Source organism: Odocoileus virginianus, chromosome 32, assembly GCF_023699985.2.
Source record: "Odocoileus virginianus isolate 20LAN1187 ecotype Illinois chromosome 32, Ovbor_1.2, whole genome shotgun sequence".
Taxonomy (NCBI): Eukaryota; Metazoa; Chordata; class Mammalia; order Artiodactyla; family Cervidae; genus Odocoileus; species Odocoileus virginianus.
The window spans coordinates 9,387,904-9,409,607 of NC_069705.1; the positions used below are offsets into that span (position 1 = coordinate 9,387,904).

The 21,704-nt window shown below is 40.6% G+C and overlaps 1 long non-coding RNA gene across 1 annotated transcript in view; it reads left to right on the top strand.

Moving 5' to 3' along the window:
• The first annotated feature begins 5,428 nt into the window (after window positions 1-5,428).
• LOC110137849 (uncharacterized) overlaps window positions 5,429-21,704 on the top strand; it is a 78,348-nt gene continuing 62,072 nt past the window's right edge. Inside the window, exon 1 of the long non-coding RNA XR_011485231.1 lies at window positions 5,429-5,690. This is a non-coding gene — a long non-coding RNA (uncharacterized lncRNA). The remainder of the gene's footprint in view (window positions 5,691-21,704) is intronic.

Consider the following 21,704-nt stretch of genomic DNA (forward strand, 5'->3'; position numbering starts at 1 on the left):
AGCACAAGCTGGAATCAAGATTGCCGGGAGAAATATCAATAACCTCAGATATGTACATGATACTACCCTTATGGCAGAAAGTGAAGAACTAAAGAGCCTCTTGGTGAGAGTAAAAGAGGAGAGTGAAAAAGTTGGCTTAAAGCTCAACATTCAGAAAACTAAGATCATGGTATCTGGTTCCATCACTTCATGGCAAATAGTTGGGGAAACAGTGGAAACAGTGGCAGACTTTATTTTTTTGGCTCCAAAATCACTGCAAATAGTGAGTGCAGCAATGAAATTAAAAGATGCTTACTCCTTGGAAGGAAAGTTATGACCAACCTAGACAGCATATTAAAAAGCAGAGACATTACCTTGCCAACAATGGTCCATCTAGTCAAGGCTATGGTTTTTTCAGTAGTCATGTATGGATGTGAGAGTTGGACTATAAAGAAAGCTGAGTGCCTAAGAATTGATTCTTTTGGACTGTGGTGTTGGAGAAGACTCCTGAGAGGCTCTTGGACTGCAAGGAGATCCAACCAGTCCATCCTAAAAGGAGCTCAGTCCTGAGTGTTCATTGGAAGGATTGACGCTGAAGCTGAAACTCAAATACTTTGGCCACCTGATGTGAAGAGCTGTCTCATTTGAAAAGACTCTGATGCTGGGAAAGATTGAAGGCAGGAGGAGAAGGGGACAACAGAGCATGAGATGTCTGGATGGCATCACCAATGCAATGAACATGAGTATGAGTAAGCTCCGGGAGTTGGTGATGGACAGGGAGGCCTGGCATGTGCTGCAGTCCATGAGGTCGCGAAGAGTCAGACATGACTGAGCGACTGAACTGAACTGATATTTTATTTAATTTTTTTGACTTAGAAGATGGCAGAAAAATATGTTCATAAACTCCAAGACCTTTTAAGATATCAAATGCATTTTTTAAAACTAATGAATAGTAATGAAAATGACTTAAGAGATTTCTCATTAGATCTTTCTGCCTGCTTATTGATGTTCATTTTAATATGTTTTGCTGTATTTCATCTGGTGTGGCTTAAAAATCTACTAGGGATACAGCTATTGGAGTAATTTGCTTCCCTTGGAGTAAATTTCTTCCCTTGCCAAATCATCACTGTGGTCAGATAAGTTTCTGATATTTTCAGCGTAAATTCTACTTTTACTTAGCTTATTATTTGTTGCTTTGTTCCCAAGAAAGAAAGTGACTACTTCCTCTCCTTAAGGTCTATTTATTTCATCTTTTGTATTCTTTCCAAGTATAGCTTCAGAGTCCAGCATTAAATCATCATATGATACTATGCAGATCCAGTGATATAAGCATTTCTTTGTAAATCAGTCTCCTGTGACTCCCTCCCAAATGCATTGTGTTGTGCAGTAAACGTCCATGGACATCACAAAATATGGCCTTCTTTGTTTCTACTCAGTTTTTTGAGTTTGGTACAAGAAACAAGGTTTGGTTTTTGTCTATACTACAGAAAAACAACAGTAATCTTAACAGAAATTTAAAATAAGAAGAAAGATCATCAACCAAAAACTTATGACTTTTTCCATCTAGTATCATATTTGGGATTGTGTGTTTCTGTGGATGTGAATGAATCACTGTTTTATCCCAGGACTCTAATTTACTGGAAGAAAACAATATTAGCAAGGAGCAGTTATACTTACTGGGTTAAAATAACCTATCGTTTTACTTACAAAGGACTACATAATTTAGCGTGTGCTTAGGCTTAACAGTCCTATGCAGAAATCAGCTTATAAACAATGTGGAAGTCTTGCAGAAAGAAACGGAATTGTGGAGAAGGTGGTTAAACTTAGAAAGAGCAGAAAGGAAGAGTTGCTGGGCAAGACTGAGGACAGGAAGAGAAGGGGCGACAGAGGACGAGACGGTTGGATGGCCTCACCGACTCGACGGGCCTGAGTTTGTACACGCTCTGGGAGATGGGAAGGACAGGGAAGCCTGGCATGTTGCAGTCCACAGGTTTGCAAAGAGTTGGACATGAATGAGCACCCACGCAGGCGCACAGTTACCTTGTCTGTCTGCCTCACTCTACTATCGCCACTTTACTATTCTACAACAGATCTTTTTTTCTCTGCATTGTTAGCCTATCAAATGTCTCACAGCTATCAACTGAGCAAGATCTGCTTTAATGAATTAATGTGTATAACCAAGCATCTTTTTTTTTTTAAACAATGTGAATTACTTTGCACTTTCCCATTCTATCAATGTCTCTCTTCTCAAGGTGAAAAGACACAGATATTAAGAGTCAGGTAGCACAGTCCAACAGAGGTCTTGGGAATAGAGAAGTCAGAACCAAACCGAAATGCCATAATTGGAAGAAGGGTCAACTTGCTGTGCCGTGACCAAGGAAAATCAGAAAAGAGAAAACTTCTTCAAAAGCTACAGCAAAAAATATACTACAACTGTGTGCAGAGGGATTTTTTTCCCCTAACTTTTCGCAGTGTCTCTAGAACACAAAGTGTCAAGCATAAAGTACCATGAAGGGTACATGGAAAGTTTGGCAGGTATTACTATTTGAATATAATCCTACTGCTAGAACAGACACTATTTTGAAATATGACAATACCTTCTGATCTCTGTTCCCTTGTTCTTCATTATGGAGAACATTTTCAGGATAATAGGATGTCTGTGTTTTAGTAGCACATCTGTTCTTGTTTCATTGTCTTTACTTGAGATCATAATTTCCTCTTTGAGAATGTGCAATTGGTGGCAAGCAGAGATGATTATGATGTAATAAACAGAAATGATGACTTCAGGTGGGTTATAATAGTTAAGAAACTGAGGTTTTTTTGTTTCCAAGTAAATTCTTCTGCTGATTAACATGAGGAAAAGGAAACCAAAATGTATGCAATGTCTGAGTAGAATGGCCTCAGAACTAAACAATTTCTCAGTCAGATCATTTCTGACTTGTCTGTTTTATGGTTTGTGTCATGGCTGTGTGGTTAAATACATTTATTATTGTCACATATACATATGATGCATGTATATATGCACACACATTTATGTATATATTTTATATAAGTGTACATATAATCACTTTCAGTTTATTATTAGATAACATAAATAGTAGAAACTTTCTTTGAAACAGACTTGGATTGAATTCTGGCTAAAACACTTTGCTTCATGATTTTGGCATATTAACCACTTTGTATCTCAGTAGCTGCTTCAGTAAAATGTCAGATAAAGACAGCCCTCAGATTGGGAGAAAATAATAGCAAACGAAGCAACAGACAAAGGATTAATCTCAAAAATATACAATCAACTCCTGCAGCTCAACTCCAGAAAAATAAATGACCCAATCAAAAAATGGGCCAAAGAACTAAACAGACATTTCTCCAAGGAAGACATACAGATGGCTAACAAACACATGAAAAGATGCTCAACATCACTCATTATCAGAGAAATGCAAATCAAAACCACAATGAGGTACCATTATACGCCAGTCAGGATGGCTGCTATCCAAAAGTCTATAAGCAATAAATGCTGGAGAGGATGTGGAGAAAAGGGAACCCGCTTACACTGTTGGGGGGAATGCAAATTAGTACAGCCACTATGGAAAACAGTGTGGAGATTTCTTAAAAAGCTGGAAATAGTCCAGCTGCCATATGACCCAGCAATCCCACTTCTGGGCATACACACCGAGGAAACCAGATCTGAAAGAGACACGTGTACCCCAATGTTCGTCGCAGCACTGTTTATAATAGCCAGGACATGGAAGCAACCTAGATGCCCATCAGCAGACGAATGGATGAGGAAGCTGTGGTACATATGCACCATGGAATATTACTCAGCCATTAAAAAGAATTCATTTGAATCAGTTCTAATGAGATGGATGAAACTGGAGCCCATTATGCAGAGCAAAGTAAGCCAGAAAGATAAAGACCATTACAGTATACTATCACATATATATGGAATTTAGAAAGATGGTAACGATAACCCTATATACAAAACAGAAAAAGAGACTCAGATGTATAGAACAGACTTGTGGACTCTGGGAGAAGGCGAGGGTGGGATGTTTCAAGAGAACAGCATCGAAACATGTATATTATCTAGGGTGAAACAGATCACCAGCCCAGGTTGGGTGCATGAGACAAGTGCTTGGGCCTGGTGCACTGGGAAGACCCAGAGGGATGGGGTGGAGAGGGAGGTGGGAGGGGGGACCGGAATGGGGAACTCATGTAAATCCATGGCTGATTCATGTCAATGTATGACAAAAACCACTGCAATGATGTAAAGTAATTAGCCTCCAACTAATAAAAATAAATGAAAAAAAAATGTCAGATAAAAACGTCAGCTTCTTTATTCTGAAAATTGTTGATGATATTTTAAAAACACATTTTAAAATGCATGGACCAGGATGTCTGACGCATGAAAGTGCTCAATATATGGCATGCATGTGTGCTCAGCCATGCCTGACTCTTTGCAACCCCATGAACTCTAGCCCACCAGGCTTCTCTGTCCATGGCAAGAATACTCGGGCAGGTTGCCATTTCCTCCTCCAGGGGATCTCCCCAACCCAGAGATTGAAATATATGTCACTATTGTTATTATTCTGCAAAGAGTCATCCCCAACCTTGTGCCACAGCTCTGTGCCCACTTCCTAGCATCCAGTGTTGTCTTTGCCAATGTCTTGCTCAGGTTCCTCAGTTCTGATTCCTAGTTTTGCCTTCAGCCAGGTGATCTAGCTTTCATTTTCCTACCTGCTTATACTTCTCTGCCAAACACTGGCCACTGCCAAACTGAATTCATACAAAGACATTTTTAAAAGTTTGAAAATCTGATGGAATTTTCTTAAATAAAAACTTTTATGGAGCACTGATTTTGACTAACTGTATAAATTTATATGAAATATTCTTTAAGATTATAATGTTTCACAAAAACACATACAAAATCAGGTATAGAATCTGTGCTTAAAGCTCTTTATAATTATATCAACACTAGCTAATGGTAAAAATTCTACCAAACAAAAAAGAAATCAAGTATAAACATAATGTTGACTTCTAACATCTAAACTTTAATGTTACCAGTTAATTTTTTCATCTTAGGCCATGGAATTATAGCGTGCATATTCTTATATTTGACTTCTTTCCCTGAACATTGTCTATGAGATCTAGCCATTTTGTCGCCGGGACGAAAGAACTCTGACCGTTCTGTCTTCTCTTGTGTTGCCAGCTCAGGGCACATTTTCTCAGAAAGTGGCCCGCTATTACTGGGCCTTGTGGTGCGCGCGCTGTGGAGTGACGGGAGCCCTCACCTGGGTGCTGAGGGCGCTGTCAGCAGGAAGCGCTCGCTTGAGAGTCTCTGGGGACTGCCCGTCCCTGCCTGGAGGGCCTGCGTGCAACGACCGGCCTGAGGATTCGCCACACGCCGCTCCGCCGGCGCCAACAGGTCACGGTCGCTCCAGGCCTCCAGCGGCTCCAGATGAGCCCCCGGCGACACTGCGGTTGCAGCCAAACGTCTCTTCTGCCCAATCCTGCTTCCTTCCCTTTCCTTCCAAGAGTGTTCCCTCCTCAGCGCTCTCCGCCCATCTCCCTCTCAGACTTAGCTGCCACAGCCCTGATAGGTAACCGACACCGGAAGACGCGGTTGCGCTCTTCCGCTTTCCAAGCAATGAGACGCTTTCTTGAAGCCTAGTGACCTAAACTGGCCTACGGTGAAGAGTGGGCCGTTCCTGAAAAGGGTGAGTAGGGAGCGGAGCTGACTGGTCACAGATACTGACAGAAATTCTAGGAAGGAGGGAGGAGGCAGGGGATAATTGATAACGTCCTTCCTGGAAAAGGGAGAGGATGCCCTTGCTTGTATTCACTTCCGGTAGACCCGGAAGGGCCAGCGTGTCACTTCAGTGCTACTCCCTGATGTAATTCGATTATGGACCAAATTACATTTTGTTGATGCTGTGCAAGATAAACATGACAAACACCGTGAAAGTGAGAAAGCAGATTTCACTTAGCTGTTGACAGCGGCTGAACTCCACTCTGCTTGGTACAGAGGTGGTTGGTCAGTTTGAAGGAAGAAGTATGTGGAGAGTTTGGGGTTCCTATTGGAGTCAGAGAAGTGAAGAGTTATAAATGGTCAGTGTAATATGATTGGCCATGTGTGCTTGTGAGCTGGCACTTAGCGGAGTTAGGATTCTTTCCCTGCACAAAAACTGGAAGACACTGGCTCTATCCATCCTGAGGATCCCATTTCAGTGGAATGGCTCTTAGGTCTTTCAGAGAAGACACGCTCTAAGAGATTCACATTCACAACTGTGAGCTCTTTTCAGTAAAGGCTCTGAGAAAGGGAAGTCAGGGGCCTCTCCCCCATTGTTGACTAGAATAGATTCTCTAGGTAGCATTGAAGCTTTCTCAGGCAGGAATTGAATGGGGGCTCTGGGGTCATCCTAGGGACATGGAATCTGTACCAGAGTTTGGCCAAGTCTTTTCCTGCAGGAGTCTGAAGAGTTATGTGCTTAGGGTTCTTCATTGTTCAAAGCCCTGAGATGGGACTGTATTTGGAGACAGGGTCTTTAAGAGGTAATTCACTTAAAATGAGGTTATGAGGGTGGGGTCCCTATGCATTAGAGTTGGTGTCCTTGTGAAGAAAGGAGGAGATGCAAGAGATCTCTCTCATTATACACAGCAGTGGGTTGAAGACACGGGAATACAGCAAGAAAGTCACCATTTGGAAGCAGAGGAGTGTTCTCCCCAGAAAACAAGCCAGCTGCTTCCTTGATCTGGAACTTCCAGCTTCCAAAAGTGTGAGAAGAGAAATTTCTCCCAGTCTGTGGCATTTTATAATGGCTGCCCTACCAGATTAGTACACGTATGTACACACTACATCTGAAATCATACAGGTATTAATTTTAATAGACTGTGAGGATACTTTTGTACGAGTATACACAGACACATTTTTACATAGAAACCACAGACAAAAATAGTTTGTTTTTTAAACTAAGTATGTTTACTAGATATGCTAATTTCAGTCTCCCTCTGGGACTAAAAGATTTGTTTATAGTTAAGCAGCATTTATACTCATTTATACTAACTTCAAAAACTAAAGGCATTGCCAAAAGATGAAATGTGAATTGATTTTAACGCCACCAAGTGGACTAAATCAGAATGTTTTTCACGAAAAAAAAAAAAAAATGCTGCCTTTGGATGGATTAACCTCTAAAATATAATTAATGAAAAGTATTCTGAGAATAAAAGAACTTAGGACCCTGCCTTGAACACAGTACATATCCTGTCGACAGTGTTTCTGTACTCCACGGTGACCTAAATGGGAAGGGATTGCGGAAGAGAGGGGATGTATGTACACACATGCCTGGTTCACTTTGCTGCGCAGCAGAGACTAACACAGCACTGTAACGCAACCACAGTCCACTCAGAACTTGGAGAAAACTCACACTAGCTCCGTTCCTCCACCCCCACTGCTTATCATACTGCTGCACAGATACACACACACATCCATCTCCTTGCCATTTGAAGCTTTCATAGCCTTTGACTATTAATTCCATAGAACTATTTCATTTTGTGTTTAATACAGTAATTTATAAACAGAAGCGATATGTCTCATCTTTTGATAGGCTTCATCCAATAGTTAACAAGCTGAAATAATGATATATCAACATTATTATAAAAAGAGTGGAGTTAGATGATAGTAATTTATCATAAATAATGGAAGTCCAACTTTATATTTTTATTAAAATCCTGGATAAATTTCCTAATCTAGGATAGGGCACAAAATTATGTAGGCCAAAGAATAGGATTTACTACACTAGTTAGGTGTGATCATGGTCCCTGATAGACTCTTTGTTCTTCAGAAAATTTTGGTTATTTTTCATTTTTTATCACTATTTCTATAATTGTGAGAGGAAAATGGCCAACACCAAATTGATTATCACTGTTTTGCCCAATTTAAAAGCATTATATGTATGAGGTAAATCTTAATGTATGTCAAAACAGAAGAGTTAGGTCACACTCTGTGTTTAAATCAGTCCATACAACAATCAAAAATTGGATGAAAATAAGGCTAAAAATACCCTTCCATCTGTGGAATAAAGTAATAATATTTAGTCTATGAAAACTCCTTTGGGAAGAAGGTGCTATCATTTTGCTCCCTCCAGATATTCTTAGGAACCAAAGATGAATGATTTCTCTCAGGATGATATCTGACACAAACAAAGATCACCCAACACCCACACAGTTTTACTCAATGATGTTTCATAATTCTTCTTTCTTTGAACCTCTTGTATGTCACGAGGCTTCAACCGTTCAGTATGTATGGTTGAATCTGGCTAAATAGCTTCTGTCAATCTCTACTTAAATTCAGTTCCAGTCTGCCTTTGTCAGTCTGGGCTGCTATAATAGGTGCCAAAGACTGGGGAAGTTTGTGAACAATAGAAGTTTGCTTCTCCTGGTTCTTGGGGCTTGAAGTTCAAGATGAGGGCACCAGCATGGTCGCGTTCTGAGGAAAGCCCTCTTACAGTTTGCACAGGGCCCTGTGCACTCTGCCCTCGTGTGGAAGAACAGGCAAGGGCACTCTCCGGGTTTCCTTACAGGGGCTCTGATCCCACTCACGGAGGCCCTGTGCCCTCATGACCTAATCACCTCTTAAAAGCTTCACCTCCAAATACCATCACATAGGAGATTAGGTTTCAACATGCTGTTTTGTTTTGATTTTTAAAAATTCGAGCATAATTGCTTTACAGTGTTGAGTTAGCTTCTACTGCACAGCAAAGTGAGTCAGCTGTGTGTATACACAGATCAGTCCTCTTTTGGATTTCCTCCCCACTTAGGTCACCGCAGAGCCCTGAGTAGGGTTCCTTGTGCTGTACAGTAGGCCTCACTGGGGTCCATTTTATGCACAGCAGTGTACACACCTCAATCCCAACCTCCCAACTCATCCAACCTCGCCTTTCCTCCCTTGGTGTCCATATGTCTGTTCTCTATTTCTGTTTTACAAATAAGATCATCTATGTCATTTTTCTATATTCCACATGGATGTGTTAATATATGATATGTGTTTTTCTCTTTCTGACTTACTTCACTCTGTATGACAGTCTCTATGTCCATCCACATTTCTACAAAGGACCCAATTTCATCCCTTTTTATTGCTGAGTCCTATCCCACTGTATATATGGACCACATCATCTTTATCCACTCCTCTGTCAAGACATTTAAGCCACTTCCATGTCTTGGCTCTTGTAAACAGTGCTGCATTGGGGTGCACATGTCTTTTTGAAGTGTGTTTTTCTCTGGTATATGACCAGTCATGGGATTGATGGGTCAGGAATAGAATCTACCTGCGATGCAGTAGATGCAGGAGACGGGGGTTCAATCCTTGAGTTGGGAGATCCTGAGAACAAATGCCTGGCAACCCACTCCAGTATTCTTGCCTGGAGAATCCCATGGCCAGAGGAGCCTGGTGGGCTACAGTTTACATGGTCACAAAGAGCTGGACATGACTGGTGACTGAGCACACAGCACATGGCAGTTCTGTGTTTAATTTCTTAAGATTCAACATATGATTTTTGGGAAAAGAGAAACATGCAGTCTAAAGAAGAGTCTGTATAATATCTACATTTAAAAAAATGCCTACTGATCTGTGAAAAGCACTTCCAAGAGATACTTTTATATAAATGTTGTTTAAATAAAGTTTGGCAGACCTGGTCTTAGAACTAAATACAAAATCTCTCCAAGAGATCAAGAAGAGTGAGTTTGTTCCTTGATGGTGTAGAAGAGGGACGGTCCACTGCTCTATGCCGCCTCACTGTCTGTTCCTCCTTAATAAAGAAGCAGCTCATTGTATCAGGTCATGCCTTGGAACTATAATGAGACCACTTTACTAGTGAAAAGATGACTGTGCATTAAAAGGTGATGCTCAGAGACATGGATGCGATCCTCCTGTGTTCTCCCTTCTTCCTCCTGTCCCCTGGATACCAAAGCAGGGCCTGCTCTGGGGAAGTCAGCTCTGAGAGAAGTTAGAAATTGCTCTGGAGCTCACTTTTAGGATCTTCTGTTCATGCTGTAAGATCAGTAAAGACAGCCAAGGCTGCCATGTTGAAATATTTGTATGTATTGCTTGGTGAGCAATCAGCCTCTGAAAACTGATTTATAGTAAAATTTAGACATAAGGGGTAGTCTGAACATTCTTTGGCATTACATTTCTTTGGGATTGGAATGAAAACTGACCTTTCCCAGTCCTGTGGCCACTGCTGAGTTTTCCAAATTTGCAGGCATATTGAGTGCAACACTTGCAAGGCATCATATTCTGGAATGTGAAACAGCTCAGCTAGGATCCCATCACCTCCGCTAGCTTTTTTCAGAGTGATGCTTCCTAAGGCCCACTTGACTTCACATTCCAGGATGTCTGGCTCTAGGTGAGTGATCACACCATCGTGGTTATCTGGGTCATTAAGATCTTTTTTTGTATAGTTCTTCTGTGTATTCTTGACACCTCTGCTTAATATCTTCTGCTTCTGTTAGCCTTAATGTTTCTGTCCATTATTGTGCCCATCTTCACCTGAAATGTTCCCTTGGTATCTCTAATTTTCTTGAAGAGATCTCTAATCTTTCCATTCTGTTATTTCCCTCTATTTCTTTGCATTGTTCACGTAAAAAGGCTTTCTTATCTCTCCTTGCTATTTTCTGGAAATCTGCATTCAGATGGGTGTGTCTTTTCTTTTCTCCTTTGTCTTTTGCTTCTCTTTTCTCAAGTCTTTGTAGGGCCTCCTCAGACAACCACTTAGCCTTGTTGCATTTATTTTTCTTGAGAATGGTTTTGATCACCACCTCCTGTACAGTATTACATCCATAGTAATGGACAACCTCCATCCATAGTTCTTCAGGCACTCTGTCTACCAAATCCAATCCCTTAAATTTATTTGTCACTTCCACTGTATAATCATAAGGGATTTGATTTAGGTCATACCTGAATGTCCTACTAGTTTTCCTTACCTTCTTCAATTAAGTCTGAATTTTGCAATAAGGAGTTCATGATCTGAGCCACAATCAGCTCCTGGTCTTATTTTTGCTGACTGTATAGAAATTCTCCATATTTGGCTGCAAAGAATATAATCAATCCGATTTTGTTATTGAACATTTGGTGATGTCCATGTATGGAGATATCGCTTGTGTTGTTGGAAGAGGGTATTTGCTATAACCAGAGAATTTTCTTGGCAAAACTCTGTTAGTTTTCACCCTGCTTCATTCTGTACTTCATAGCCAAACTTTCCTCTTATTCCAGGGATCTCTTGACTTCCTACTTTTGCATTCCAGTCCTTTATGATGAAAAGGACATCTTTTCATCAAATTGTCAACATCCATCAGATCATACAAAAAGCAAGAGAATTCCAGAAAAAACATCTACTTCTGCTTCATTGACTGCACTAAAGCCTTTGACTGTGTGGATCACAACAAACTGTGGAAAATTCTTAAAGAGATGGGAATACCAGCCCACCTGACCTGCTTCCTGAAAAACCTGTATGCAGGTCTAGAGGCAAGAGTTAGAACCAGATATGGGGCAACAGACAGGTTCCAAATTGGGAAAGGAGTACATCAAGGCTGTCACTCTGCTTATTTGACTTATATGCAGAGTACATCATGCAAAATCCAGGCTGGATGAAGCACAAGCTGGAATCAGGATTGTGGGGAGAAATATAAATATCCTCAGATATGCAAATGACACCACCCTAATGGCAGAGGCCAAGATGAATTAAAGAACTTCTTGATGAAGTTGATAGAGGAGCATGAAAAAGCTGGCTTAAAACTCAGCATTCAAACAATGAAGATCATGGCATCTGGTTCCATCACTTCATGGCAAGTAGATGAGGAATCAATGGAAACAGTGAGAGACTTTATTTTCTTGGGCTCCAAAATCACTGCAGATGGTGACTGCAGCCACGAAAATTTAACGATGGTTGCTCCTTGGAAGAAAAGCTATGACAAACTTAGTGTATTAAAAAGCATAGACATTGCTTTGCTGACAAAGGTCCATATAGTCAAAGCTATGGTTTTTCCAGCAGTCATGTATGAGCTGAACAATAAATAAGTCCATTTTCTTTGATGCAGAAACAATACTCCTAGAGCTATTTTCCCAAAGACATTAAGAAGAAAAAGGTAAATGCGTAACTATGTACCAAGCTCTTAGTATATTTTAGCTAGTGTTGCTGAATAAAACTGTCTGTGATGATGTAAATGTTTTTTACTTGCACTGTTGAATATGGTAACCACTTGTGGCTACAGAGCACTTGAAATGCAGCTGAGGAACTGAATATTTAATTTCTTTTACATTAATTTAATTTTAAATTTAAGTAGCCATGTGCAACTACCATATTAGACTACACAGTAAGACACATATTAAGCAATTATATGAAATATTTAACTACTATTAGCTTTGCATATTAATAAAAGTGTACATTATACTCAAGTATTTGTTGTTTAGTCGCTAATGCTTGTCTGACTTTTGTGATCCCATGGACTGTAGCACACCAGGCTTCCTTGTCCTTCACTGTCTCCTGGAGTTTGCTCAGACTCAGGTCCATTAAATCAGTGATGCCATCCAACCATCTGATCCTCTGTCACCTCTTTCTCCTCCTGCCTTCAATCTTTCCCAGCATCAGGGTCTTTTCCAATAAGTTGACTCTTCACATCAGATGGCCAAAATATTAGAGCTTCAGCATCAGTCCTTCCAATGAATATTCAGAGTTGATTTCCTTTATGATTGACTAGTTTGATCTCCTTGCAATCCATAGGATTCTCAAGAGTCCTTTTCAACAGCACAGTTTGAAAGCATCAATTCTTTGGCACTCAACCTTCTTTATGGTCCAACAATCACATATACATGCCTACTGGAAAAACCATAGCTTTGACTATATGGATCTTTGTCAGCAAAGCAATGTTTCTGCCTTTTAATATGCTGTCTAGGTTTGTTATAGGTTTTCTTCCAATGAGCAAGCCTCTTTTAATTTCATGGCTGCACTCACCATCCACAGTGATTTTGGAGCCCAAGAAAATAAAATATGTCACTGCTTCTCCTTTTTCCCCTTCTATCTGCATGAAGTGATGGGACCAAATGCCATGATCTTCTTTTTGTGAATGTTGAGCTTTAAGCAGGTTATTTCTTACTTTCCTGTTTCACCCTCATCAATTATTAATACCAGTTAATTATTATCAACTTTACCATCTGCCTATTAACTTTATTCTACCTCTGTGAAAATTGTAGCAAAAGAAAGTTAAATAACTTGCAAAGCACATCCACTTTGTAAGTGATACAATTGAAATTTTAGACCAGGTGGGATTATGCTTTAACTCATGATCAGGCAACTAGGTGGCTTCCTTAATGCACACTGACTTCCCATCATAGGAAGACTGTCACATATACTTGGGACCAACAAAAGATGAAAAACTAGGAAACTAGGAAGCAAAAATTAATAATTGGGGGGAAAGGAAAATACTTATGACCCATGAAACAAACAGAATGCAAAAGAATACAAACTTTGAGGTTACATCTGTATAAAAATAATATGAACAAGTTAATAATAATATGTGAACTTGAAAACAAATTATTTTCTTAGTGATGAGATTATGGAAAAATGTTGTGTGTTTGTTAACTTTTACTAGCTTTAATTTTCTTTTTGATCTTTTTTACTGAACATGTATCAACATTAGCATATGTGGAGACAGATGAAATTCACCTGGTGGTGGTGGTTTAGTCACCAAGTTGTGTTTGACTCTCTGCGTCCCCATGGACTGTAGCCTGCCAGGCTCCTCTGTCCATGGGATTCTCCAGTCAAGAATACTGGAGTGGGTTGCCATTTTGTTCTCCAGGGAATCTTCCCAACTCAGGAATCGAACCTGGGTCTCCCGCATTGCAGGCAGATAATTTACCGACTGAGCTCTGAGGAAAGCTGGAAATTCACTTGACTCTCTTTTAAATTAGGATAATCATAGGATTGACCAGGAGTCTGCAAACAGTGTTACAAGGTTCTCCTCTAGCTTTCTATTTTCCTTGCTAATAATCCTCAAATTTCCTTAAAATGAAAAGTGCAACCAATCTCATGGAATTAAAGATACTTGACCCAAGCTGGTTATAATTATGTGTCTCATTCTTTGTCATGTTGTGCAGTCCAGGGGATCACAGAGTCAGACACAACTGAGCCACTGAGAATGCACACCCATTCCCAGCTGCTCTTGTACACAGAAACGACCATATTATCTGATTTTAGCTAATTGGACATAAAGAGAGGCAACTTGGGGATCCAAGAAGGATTTTACTTCTTAACAAAAGGAAGACCTCTTTTTTTACCTGCCTTCTTGTTTAGGAAGGGATGTGGTGATATCCTGCTTGCCTGGGGCTACAACTGCAGCTTCCCTGGAGGGGAGGATGAGACATAAGCAAAAAATACCCACATCCCTGGTATAATTTAGATGCTAGTTAAAGAAATATACTCCATAATTTATTTGTAAAAAAAAAAAAACAAAACACACTTTTGTCTATTAAAGCCACATTTGGTGGAGTGTCCTGTTGCTGGTGGTAGTCTAGCTGCTCAGTCGTGTCTGACTCTTGTAACCCCATGGACTGTAGCCCACCTTGGGATTTCCCAGGCAAGCATACTGGAGTGGGTTACCATTTCCTTCTCCAGGGGACCCACATTTTCTGCATTGCAGGTGAATTCTTTACCACTGAGCCACTAAGGAAGCCCCAGAGTGTTCTGTTACCTGCAGCTTAAAATTTTCCTAATGGATTCAAGGTCCTTTACCTCACAAGCTGTGGTTTACATTGTGTGGAAGATGCATGAAGGTGGAAAGCTAGGTATTAACTTACTCTGTGATACAGGCTTTCCATAAACCTCCATGAAAGCAGAATTTCAATGTAAACCTTCAGACCACAGCTGAAAAGACTTGCCAAGCAGAGTAAAAATCTGTAAAGCAACAGGGACTTAAAAGATCCACAAATGCCTATTTTTAAATTCTGCTTCTCAAACATGAATATATTAAAGTTATTGAAGTCTTTCTACAGATGATATTTGGGCTGGCATTTCTGTAAGTGGAAGAGATTATCTTTTGCTTACAATTTGTCACTTCTAACTGACTGTAGATCACAGCAGTTTAGAAGCTTAACCCCTTTAAGTTAGGCTTTTTTCCAACATTTAGAAAAATCCTTTCAGCAGGCTGATAAAAATAGCAGCAGCAAAGCAATTAGATGTAATCCCAGACAGCCGCAGTCCACGCCAGACCTGGAAATGCTTTCTCCTACTTCAGATACACAGAACTCAGAATTCTCCTGAAAGCTCCTGACAAAGTGGAAAGTTGCTCCAAATAACATGCATTGACATCCAACTGTAATGCTGCATCCAGTTCTCATGGCAAACCTTGACCATCAGTATCAGCAAAACTTAGTGCAATAGTCATTTTGTGTGTAGATTCACTGGCACAAAATAATTGAAAATTGGATTTCAGTTCAATTCAGGAAACATTTCACAACTGCCTACTAGTTCTAAGTACTCTCAAAAGTTGGCCATTGAGATGAATATGACCCAGCCTTTGCCCTAAATATCCCACGGTCTAGAGGGGAGCTGCGCATTGAGATGAATATGACCCAGTCTTCGCCCTAAATATTCCACGGTCTAGAGGGGGCTGCGCACTGAGATGAATATGACCCAGTCTTCGCCCTAAATGTCCCACGGTCTAGAGGGGAGCTGCGCATTGAGATGAATATGACCCAGTCTTCGCCCTAAATGTCCCACGGTCTAGAGGGGAGCTGTGCATTGAGATGAATATGACCCAGTCTTCGCCCTAAATGTCCCATGGTCTAGAGGGGAGCTGCGCATTGAGATGAATATGACCCAGCCTTTGCCCTAAATGTCCCACGGTCTAGAGGGGAGCTGCGCATTGAGATGAATATGACCCAGTCTTCGCCCTAAATGTCCCATGGTCTAGAGGGGAGCTGCGCATTGAGATGAATATGACCCAGTCTTCGCCCTAAATATCCCACGGTCTAGAGGGTGCTGCGCATTGAGATGAATATGACCCAGCCTTTGCCCTAAATGTCCCACGGTCTAGAGGGTGCTGCGCATTGAGATGAATATGACCCAGTCTTCGCCCTAAATGTCCCACGGTCTAGAGGGGAGCTGCACATTGAGATGAATATGACCCAGTCTTTGCCCTAAATGTCCCATGGTCTAGAGGGGAGCTGCGCATTGAGATGAATATGACCCAGTCTTTGCCCTAAATGTCCCACGGTCTAGAGGGTGCTGCGCATTGAGATGAATATGACCCAGCCTTCGCCCTAAATGTCCCATGGGTGAGATGAATATGACCCAGCCTTAGCCCTAAATGTCCCACGGTCTAGAGGGGAGCTGCGCATTGAGATGAATATGACCCAGTCTTCGCCCTAAATGTCCCACGGTCTAGAGGGGAGCTGCGCATTGAGATGAATATGACCCAGCCTTTGCCCTAAATGTCCCATGGTCTAGAGGGGGCTGCGATGTATTTTTCTCTCCCATGCTGTGTATGGTCTTTAATCTTGGATCCATAATATTACAGACCGTAGACTTTGAAGATACCTATGGCAATGCAAATTTGCATTGGTAATCCGTTTCTCAACAGTCAGTAACTTCTAAGATACTATTATATAGGTAAATAACCCATGGGAAGTTGGTTAACTTCCAAAGCAAAAAGAGGAGAATATTCTGCCCTAAGCCAGTGGAATACAATCTAAGTTAATAATAATCAGGCAGTTTAGCTTTGTTCCATCATACAGTTTATTGAAATTTTACAGATATCTAGAAACGCTTTTTTTTTTTTTTTTTTTTTTTGGCTAAATAGCTACAGGATTTATTATCCTCTGCCCAGTCAAATGAAATGGGTTTTGATTGCTGGTCAACTTTCTGCAAGTAGCTTTTTGTAAGAAAGTAGACTATTTCTATTGCAATAATCATGTTTTGTACTGATTTCAGTTATTGAACCTTTTTAGTGTCCTCTTTGAGCTAGTTATTCTCTGGGCATATGTGTCCTCTCCACCAAAAAAGGAAGATGCTACAAGTTCTTTGTTTCATAAAAGTCAGTACCAATTCCCACGTGATAGCTCTAGGGCTGTGGGAAACTGGTTCCAAAAGGAAAACATAAGTGCAAGAGAGTTATTGTAGGTAATTCCTGTGAAAGAAAAGAGAGACAGAAAGAAAAGTAGGAAGAGAAAGACCTGTGACCATGATGCTGGTCTCAAACTTGTAAACAGAGGGGGATGGAAGAAGGATGGGTAGGAAGACCCAGAGACTCTGTGTGGCTCTGAGAAAGCCTCAAGTGGAACTAGAGAGTTCCAATGCAAAGATCACCCATGGATCTTTCTGAAGCACACTCTGTCATGGTGGAAGTCTGCCCAGAAAGTACATGACCTTAACTTGAAAACTGAGACAGACCTTGGAATTGCTGGAACTTTAGCTGACTTTCTTTAGGCAGATCCTCTTTTGAAAGGAGATATAAACAGTTCACCTTTATGGCTGTAATAGTGAAATGGTAATCACTGAATAGAGCTATGTGTCTACATAATCTCACTTACTGCAATGTATTCCATTTACTGTCATTCTTCAAAATACTATCTAGACAGTAGGAACCATTGCTTTTTAGGACCACTTCTATCACAATTTGCATCATAGAGAGATCCAACTGTCATTAACCAGATGAAGTCACCATTTTATTTCAGGAATACTTGGGAATCAAAGTCTATGCCCTGACCAGTAATGCTGAAGCTGAAGTTGAATGGTTCTGTGAAGATCTACAAGACCTTCTAGAACTAACACTCAAAAAAGATGTCCTTTTCATTATAGGGGACTGGAATGCAAAAGTAGGAAGTCCAGAGATACCTGGAGTAACAGGAAAATTTGGCCTTGGAGTAGAAAATGAAGCAGGTCAAAGGCTAACAGAGTTTTGCCAAGAGAACACACTGGTCATGGAAAACACCCTCTTCCAATGACACAAGAGAAGACTCTACACATGGACAACACCAGATGGTCAATACCGAAATCAGATTGATTATATTATTTGCAGCCAAAGATGGAGAAGCTCTATACAGTCAGCAAAAACAAGACCAGGAGCTGACTGTGGCTCAGATCATGAACTCCTTATTGCCAAATACAGACTTAAATAGAAGAAAGTAGGGAAAACCACTAGACCATTCAGTTATGACCGAAATAAAATCCCTTACGATTATACAGTGGAAGTGAGAAATCAATTTAAGCGACTAGATCTGATAGAGTGCCTGGAAAATTATAGACAGAGGATCATGCCATTGTACAAGAGGCAGCGATCAAGACCATCCCCAAGAAAAATAAATGCTAAACGGAAAAACGGCTGTCTGAAGAGGCCTTACAAATAGCTATGAAAAGAAGATAAGGGAAAGGCAAAAGAGAAAAGGAAAGACATACCCATTTGAAGGCAGAGTTCCAAAGAATAGCAAGGAGAGATAAGAAGCCTTCCTAAGTGATCAGTGCAAAGAAATAGAGGAAAATAATAGAATGGGAAAGACTAAAGATCTCTTCAAGAAAATTAGAGATACCAAGGGATCATTTCATGCAAAGATGAGCACAATGAAGGACAGAAATGGTATGGAAGCAGAAGATATTCAGAAGAGATGACAAGAATACACAGAAGAATTAACAAAAATGATCTCCATGACCCAGATATCCACAATGCTGTGATCACTCACATAGAGCCAGACATCCTGGAATGTGAAGTCAAGTGGGCCTTAGGAAGCATCACTACAAACAAAGGTAGTGGAAGTGATGGAATTCCAGTTGAGCTATTTCAAATTCTAAAAGATGTTGCTGTGAAAGAGCTGCACTCAATATGCCAGCAAATTTGGGAAACTCAGCAGTGGCCACAGGACTGGAAAAGGTCAGTTTTCATTCCAATTCCAAAGAAAGGCAATGCCAAAGAATGCTCAAACTACTGCACAATTGCACTCATCTCACACGCTAGCAAAGTAATGCTCAAAATTTTCCAAGCCAGGCTTCAAAAGTATGTGAACCGTGAATTTCCAGATGTTCAAGCTGGATTTTAAAAAGGCAGAGGAACCAGAGATCAAATTGCTAACATCCGTTGGATCATTGAAAAAGCAAGAGAATGCCAGAAAAACATTTACTTCTGCTTTATTGACTACAACAAAGCCTTTGTCTGCGTGGATCACAACAAACTGGAAAATCCTGAAAGAGATGGGAATACCAGACCACCTGACCTGCCTCCTGAGAAATCTGTATTCAGGTCAAGACACAACAGTTAGAACTGGACACAGAAAAACAGACTGGTTCCAAATCTGGAAAGGAGTACATCAAGGCTGTATATTGTCACCCTGCTTATTTAACTTATATGCAGAGTACATCATGAGAAACGCTGGGCTGGAAGAAGCACAAGCTAGAATCAAGATTGCTTGGAAGAATATCAATAACCTCAGATATGCAGATGACACCACCCTTATGGCAGGAAGCGAAGAAGAACTAAAGAATCCCTTGATGAAAGTGAAAGAGGAGAGTGAAAACTTGGCTTCAAACTCTACATTCAGAAAACTAAGATCATGGCATCTGCTCCCATCACTTCATGGCAAATAGATGGGGAAACAGTGGAAACAGTGAAAGATTTTATATTCTTGGGCTGCAAAATCACTGCAAATGGTGACTGCAGCCATGAAATTAAAAGAGGCTCGCTCCTTCGAAGAAAAGCCATCACCAACCTAGACAGTATATTAAAATGCAGTGACATTACTTTATGGAAACAGGTCTTTCTAGTCAAAGCTATGGTTTTTCCAGTAGTCATGTATGGATGTGGGAGTTGGACTATAAAGAAAGCTGAGTGTCGAAGAACTGATGCTTTTTAACTGTGGTGTTGGAGAAGACACTTGAGAGTCCCTTGGACTGCGAGGAGATCCAATCAGTCCATCCTAAAGGAAATCAGTCCTGAATATTCATTGGAAGGACTGATGCTGAAGCTGAAACTCCAACAATTTAACCATCTGATGCAAAGAACTGACTCATTTGAAAAGACTCTGATGCTGGGAAAGATTGAAAGTGGGAGGAGAAGGGGATGACAGAGGATGAGATGGTTGGATGGCATCACTGACTCAACAGACATGAGTTTGAGTAAGCTCCAGGAGTTGATGGTGGACAGGGAGGCCTGACGTGTTGCAGTCCATGGGGTCACAGAGAGTCAGACAAGACTGAACTGAACTGAACTGAATGTGTAAAATATAACACTGAGTTCTTACCACATGACTCAGGACATAAAGTGAAACCAGAGTCTTGAACAATATTACCAGGACACAGATTATATATATATTTATCTCCTGCCCCATCTCTCTCAGCTCTTTCATTTCCATGTTGATTTGAGGATTTGCCTTCCACTTTGATTGTGGGCTTCCCTGGTGCCTCAGAGGTTAAAGCGTCTGCCTGGAATGTGGGAGACCCGGGTTCAATCCCTGGGTTGGGAAGATCCCCTGGAGAAGGAAATGGCTACCCACTCCAGTCTTCTTGCCTGGAGAATCCCATGGAAGGAGAAGCCTGATAGGCTACAGTCCATGGGATCGCAGAGTTGGACACAACTAAGTGACTTCACTTTCTTTCTTTCTTTTCAATTGTTGAGAAACCATTCAAATCCTATGATTTGAGGTGAGAGACAAGGTTGGATATGGGAGACAGCCCCAAAATATAAAATGTCCTTTATACTAGGTCATAGCACAATTTTTAGGTAGTATTCAACAAGTTTCATCTTTTGACTAAAAGAACTATTCTTTTTATGATTTTCTTTATCTATTTAATATCACCATACTATAAAAATCACTAGTTAAAGCTCCTCCAACTTTTTCTTACAATTACATTCAGTGTAAAAATCAACCGACAATGACATAAGCAGATGGAGATACATTCCATGTCCCTGGGTAGGAAGACTCAATATTGTGAAAATTACTATACTACCAAACACAATCTACAGATTCAATGCGATCCCTTTCAAATTACCAAAGGCATTTTTCACAGATCTAGAAAAAAATGTTTCACAATTCATATGGAAACACAAAAGACCTGGAACAGCCAAAGCAGTCTTACTTGAGAAGGAAGAACGGAGCTGGAGGAACCAGCCTTCCTGACATCAGGTTGCACTGTAAAGCTACAGTCATCAAGGCAGTGTGGTACTGGCACAGAAACAGAAATACAGACCAATGGAGCGAGACAGAAAGCCCAGAAATAAACCCATGCACCTATGGGCACCTTATTTTTGACAAAGGAGGCAAGAACATACAATGGGGCAAAGACAGTATCTTAAATCAATGATGCTGGGAAAACTGGACAGCTACATGTAAAATAGTGAAATTGGAACACTTCCTAACACCATACACAAACAAACTCAAAATGGATGAAAGACCTAAATGTAAGACCAGAAACTGTAAAACTCTTAGAGGAAAACATAGGAAAAACACTTGATGACATAAATTAAAGTAAGATCCTCTATGACCCACCTCCTAGAGTAATGGAAACAAAATCAAAAGTAAACAAGTGGGGCCTGATTAAACTTAAAAGCTTCTGCACAGCAAAGGAAACTATTAGCAAGGTGAAAGGACAACCCTCAGAATGGGAGAAAATAATAGCAAGTGAAACAACTGACAAAGGATTAATTTCCAAAATATACAAGCAGCTCATACAACTCAATACCAGAAAATCCAACCACCC